At 48.8% G+C, this 5,464-nt stretch overlaps 1 long non-coding RNA gene across 1 annotated transcript; it reads right to left on the minus strand.

Moving 5' to 3' along the window:
* Positions 1-811: 811 nt before the first annotated feature.
* Positions 812-4,937, minus strand: LOC142360731 (uncharacterized). The gene is made up of 3 exons (XR_012763317.1): positions 4,666-4,937; positions 2,596-2,723; positions 812-1,294 (listed from the first exon to the last, which is right to left on the minus strand). It is a non-coding gene; the product is annotated as an uncharacterized LOC142360731 (long non-coding RNA).
* Positions 4,938-5,464: the final 527 nt, after the last annotated feature.

Below are 5,464 nucleotides of genomic sequence, written 5' to 3' on the forward strand. Positions count from 1 at the left end.
TTATACCAAGATTGAACTGACATTTTAAAGATCTTATTTTTAAACACAGTAATTTGCATACAGAAATACAAAAATTTATCCTTTCTAATGACAGCCTATTTTCTTCTTTGAGTAAGTTTACCAAATACATTCAAAATGTTCAGAATTCAGGCAAGAAACATTATTCTGTTCTTATGTGAGGAATCTTGTATTAATCCATATTGTACCACTTTTAAGCATACGCTTTATCCAGACATAAAATGTTCAACATTCAGATAAGTCAGTACTTGTTGTATAAAATATAGTGAGTTTAACATCTTGTCCTAGATTTTAGGAAATGGTCTTTTTGTGTATTCAGCTTTGCACGTACAAATAATTGAGCTTGAATTTCTGCATGCATAATTCATAACAAGTGCAAATATTCTTTGGGTGATTAGATAACAGCTAATATTTGTGCTCACATTCACTTTAGGCACGTGAATTCAGATCAATGATTTGTGAGCACAAAACTGTCTCAAACTGTGAAGGCAGGCAGACACATGTAAATCAGGTCTTGATTTTGCTAATTGACAGAGGGTAGATTTGATCCTGAGGTGCAGAGAACTTTAAAGAAATTTTGAGAATCCACTATTGCTCTTGTGATAGTTAGGAGTGCAGAGTGATCAACACCTTGCAGGACTGGGAACTATGATATAAAAAAAAATCCTGTGTGAACAGACTCACTTTCAGGCTACAATTCAGAAAGCATATGTTTAACTTAAAGGGCAAGTAAAGTGTCATTGTAATGAATGGACTCACTTATGTGCTTTAAATTAACCACATATTTAAGTACCTTGGTAAATCATGACAGTTTATTAAGAGGTTTGTAATGGAGGAACAAGACCATTAACATCAAAAAGGCACAGGACATTCAAGAGAACTTAAAAGAAATTAACCATCGCACTTGCTACAGAGCATTAAAGCTTTCTGTGGATGCTTAAATTCAAATGTAGATTGGTCTTGGGTCATTTTATCTTAATCTTCCTTGAGCTAGTGAAGAAAGGTCATTGTACTTCTGAATGAAGTCACAAAATGTTTTAATGTACTTTAATTTTGTTTTATCTTTTCTAAGTAGAAGCAACAGGATATATTTAGGGTGAAACAGCTATTTGTAAGAAAATTACACTTCACTGACTGCAAAATATTTCATATGGATCTTCTCAGCCTCTGACATGAGGCTCAGCTGAAGACACTAGCCCCTGTCACCCAGAGGTACTGAGCCAAGTGCTGAAGATCCCAGGAGCCACAGTTCTAGATGAAGATCATCTCCTCAGTCCTGTAAAAAAGAAAGGAGAGACAGAAATCCTCTTTGAATCCAGCATTGTCACAGTTTCATAAACCCTACTGCAGAGCCCAAACTAGGCTGAACTCTGTTTTGGTTTCGGCTGCCGCCGGCAACAAAAGCGCCACGCGGCCGCCCCTCCCCCCGCCGGCGTGAGGAGGAGAATGGAAAGAAAGAGGCAGAAACTGGTGGGTCGGGATAAGGGCAGTTTAACAGAACAGCAAACAGAGGGAAAACAGGAACAACAACGATACAAATAAGGAGAAAACACAACCACGAACCGTACAACAGCCGCTCTCCCGAAACCGGACCGGCGCTGCGCCCGCCCCAAGCCGCGAGAGCGTTCCCGCCGCGCCGCTCCCCCCCCACCGGAACCCAGCGTGACGTCCCATGGTATGGAATACCCAGCTCTGTTTGGCCAGGTGGGGTCAGCCCCCACCCCCCGGCTGTGCCCCTTCCTGGAGTCTGGTGAAAATTAACCCTGTCCTGGCCAAACCCAGGACAAACTCCAAGAGAGTTTATTTGGATAACAACCAAACCAAAATTAAATAAAAATTAAACACCTCTCCTTGACTTGTTCTACTCCTCACCATTCTTGCAGACCTTCTAGAGAGGGTCTATTTAATCAGAAAATCAGAAACTAGAGACTGGTAACAATAAGATATTCTTGAGTTTGTTTGGGTTTGTTGGTTTTTTTTTTCCAGACTGAGTTCTGTGTTAGCTACATCTATAATACCCTATTATACATAATTATTATACTATAATATAATGTAAGTGACCACGAAATGGTGGAGTTCAGAATCCTGAGGGCAATGAGGAGTGTGCACAGCAAGCTCACTACCCTGGACTTCTGGAGATCAGACTTTGGCCTCTTCAGGGCCTTGCTTGGTAGAGTGCCATGGGATAAAGCCCTGGAAGGAAGAGGGGCCCAAGAAGGTTTGTTAATATTAAAGGATCGCCTCCTCTAAGCTCAGGAGTGACGCATCCCAATAAAGAGGAAGTCAGGCAAAAATTCCAGGAGGCCTGCATGTATGAACAAATTGCTCCTGGAAAAACTCGAACACAAAAAGGGAGCCTACAGAGGGTGGAAGCAAGGACAGGTAGCCTGGGAAGAATACAGAGAAACTTGTCTGAGCAGCCAGGGATCAGGTTAGGAAAGCTAAAACCCTGACAGAATTAAATTTGGTCAGGGATGTCAACAGCAATAATAAAAGCTTCTGAAGGTACACCAATGATAAAAGGAAAGCTAGGGAAAATGTGAGCCCTTTGTGGAAGGAAACAGGAGCCTCGGTTACCTGGAATATGGAACAGGCTGAGGTACTTGACAGCTTTTTTGTCTCGGTCTTCACTGGCAAGTGCTCCAGCCACACTGTCCAAGTCAGAGAAGGCAAAGACAGGGACCAGGAGAATGAAGAACTCCCCGCTGTAGGAGAAAATCAGGTTAAAGACCATTTCAGGAAACTGAAGGTGCACAAGTCCATGGGACTTGATGAGGTGCATCCATAGGTCCCAAGGGAACTGGTGGATAAAGTTGCTAAGTCGCTGTCCATCATAGTTGAGAAGTCATAGCAGTCTGGTGCAGTTCCCAGTGATTGTAAAAGGGGAAATATAACCCCCATTTTAAAAAAGGGTAAAAAGGAAGACCCAACAAACTACAGGCCAGTCAGTCTCATCTGAAAGCCCAGCAAGATTCTGGAAACTATGCTAAGGCACATGAAAAATAAGGAGGTGATTGGTGATAGCCAACATGGCTTTGCTAAGGGCAAATCGTGCCTGACAGATTTGGTGGCCTTCAACAACAGGGCTACAGCGCTTGTGGGTAAGGGAAGAGCAACTGATGTCATCTACCTGGCCTTGAACAAAGCATTTGACACTGTACCACACAACTTCCTTGTCTCTAAATTGGAGAGACCTGGATTTGATGGATGTACCACTTGATAGATAAGGAATTGGCTGGGTGGTTACACTGAAAGAGTTGTAGCCAATGACTTGATGTCCATATGGAGACCAGTGACAAGTGGTGTTCCTCAGGGGAGCGGTACTGTTTAACATCTTTGTTGGTGACATGGACAGTGGAATTGAGTGCACCCTCCGCAAGTTTGCCAATGACACTGAGCTGTGTGGTGCATTTGGCACGCTGGAGAGAAGGGATGGCATCCAGAGGGACCTGGACAAACTGAGAGGTGTGACCGTGTGAACCTTATGAAGTTCAACAAGGCCAAGTGCAAGGTCCTGCATGTGGGTTGGGGCAAACCCAAGCACAAATACAGGCTGGGCAGAGAACAGATTGAGAGCAGCTCTGAGGAGAAGGACTTGGGGGTGCTGGTTGATGAGATGCTCAGCATGACCTGGAAAAGTGTGCTTGCAGCCCAGAAGGCCAACCGTATCCTGGGCTGCATCAAGAGAAGTGTGGCCAGCAGGTCGAAGAAGGTGCTTCTGCCCCTCTACTCCGCTCTGGTGAGATCCCATCTCTGCAGCCCTCAGCACAGGAAAGACAGGGACGTGTTGAATAGGGTCCAGAGGAGGGCCACTTCTCCTATGAAGAGAAAACTGAGACATTTGGGGCTGAACAGCCTGGAGAAGAGAAGACTCCAGGGAGACCTTATAGCAGCCTCCCAGTACTTGAAGGGGGCCTGCAAGCAAGCCAGAGAGGGACTTTTTACAAAGGCACATAATTATAGAACAATGGGTATTGGATTTAAACTGAAAGAGGGTGGATTTAGATTAAATAAGAGAAAGAAATTCTTTGCTATGAATGTGGTGAGGCACTGTGGGGGAACCACGGCCATGTGGTGAGCCCTCCAGATACTCTGGGCCTGACTCTTGATAGCCTGTAATGGAGCAGGCATCAAGGTCACAATGAGGCCTGCATTAACCGCGATTAGCAAGACAAACAAGATCTTGAGGAGCAGTTTGATGCGCGTGGCTGATCAGAGACTGAGAAGTACGCGTGAACGGCGCGTGGACAGTGCATGCACCCAATCACGTTAGAGCTATCGCGTGGCAAGGAACTATATAAACACGGGTTTGTAGCACAATAAACTGGCTTTGTCTGATCATATTGATCGTATGAGGAGTCCTTAATCCCGCCGCGACAACTGGCGCCCGACCAGGGACCCTCAAATCAGCGCTGGACCAGAGCCAGCGGGAAGCCGGCGACGGAGGGTGTGGAGGCCGGCCGAAGGCGAGTGCTGCCCCGGCACTCGGAAAAAAAAAATGCCAGCATACGTTGAGGGAAAACCTGCCCTGATCAAGCAGGCGGCCGGGGAGGAGATGGGGATCACACTGACCCGGAAAGAGTCGGCAGTGGAAAAACTCCTCCAACATGTCCTTTCTACGAGAGGGTTACAATATGACTCACTTACCTTGAAGACTCTGTTGCTTTGGGCACAGAGAAGTGACTCGATCCCCACAGTGGAAAGACTGTGGGAAGAAGTTAGCGCGGGATCCAAGGAAGTGAGTAAATTCTCTACGGTGTGGAGACTGATTTATGAGACGCTGAAAGAAATGAGAGACGAAAGGAGGGCGCTGGCGCTGTGCCTGGGCTACCCGCTCCTGCTGCTGCTCGCCGCGCTCAGCCTGCTGGAGCACAAGTGGCGGCGGGAGCCGCGGCGCTGCGGGGAGCCCCCCGCCGCCGCCCCCGCCGGCCGGGAGCCGCGGTCCCGCGGGCGCCCGGCGGCAGCTGGTCTGTGTGTTCCGGGAACACCAGCGACGCAGACAGCAGAGGAAAGAGAACGAGCTCGAGAGTCGCAGGACAGTCAGATCGCAGAACTGGTTACAAAATTGGAAAAGTTGCAGGCGACAGGGCTGCCACCTCCGCCTGAACCGCCGTGGGGAGGGGGCTAAGAGAAATGGGGGGACGGGGCGAGGTGGGCGGCGGAGCGCGCCCCGATCCTGGGCTCCCATCGCGGGCTCGCTGCGCGGCTGCGGCGCGCACCCGCGGGGCGGGGCGCAGCACCCCCCGCCGCCGAGCGGGAAGTTCCGCGGGCAGCTGCCGGCGCCGTGCCCGCCCGGAGCGGCTCCGCAGCCGGCACCTCCCCACCCCAGCTCCGCGGGGGCGGTGCCGCGGCCGCCAAAGTTGCGGCGGGGCCGGGGGCCGAGTGCCCGCCGCCGCTGCCAGCCATCAAGGGGCTCGTTAAGGAAAAGAACGAGAAAGGCTCAGTG

This window comes from Opisthocomus hoazin, chromosome 3 (assembly GCF_030867145.1).
Source record: "Opisthocomus hoazin isolate bOpiHoa1 chromosome 3, bOpiHoa1.hap1, whole genome shotgun sequence".
NCBI classification, from domain to species: domain Eukaryota; kingdom Metazoa; phylum Chordata; class Aves; order Opisthocomiformes; family Opisthocomidae; genus Opisthocomus; species Opisthocomus hoazin.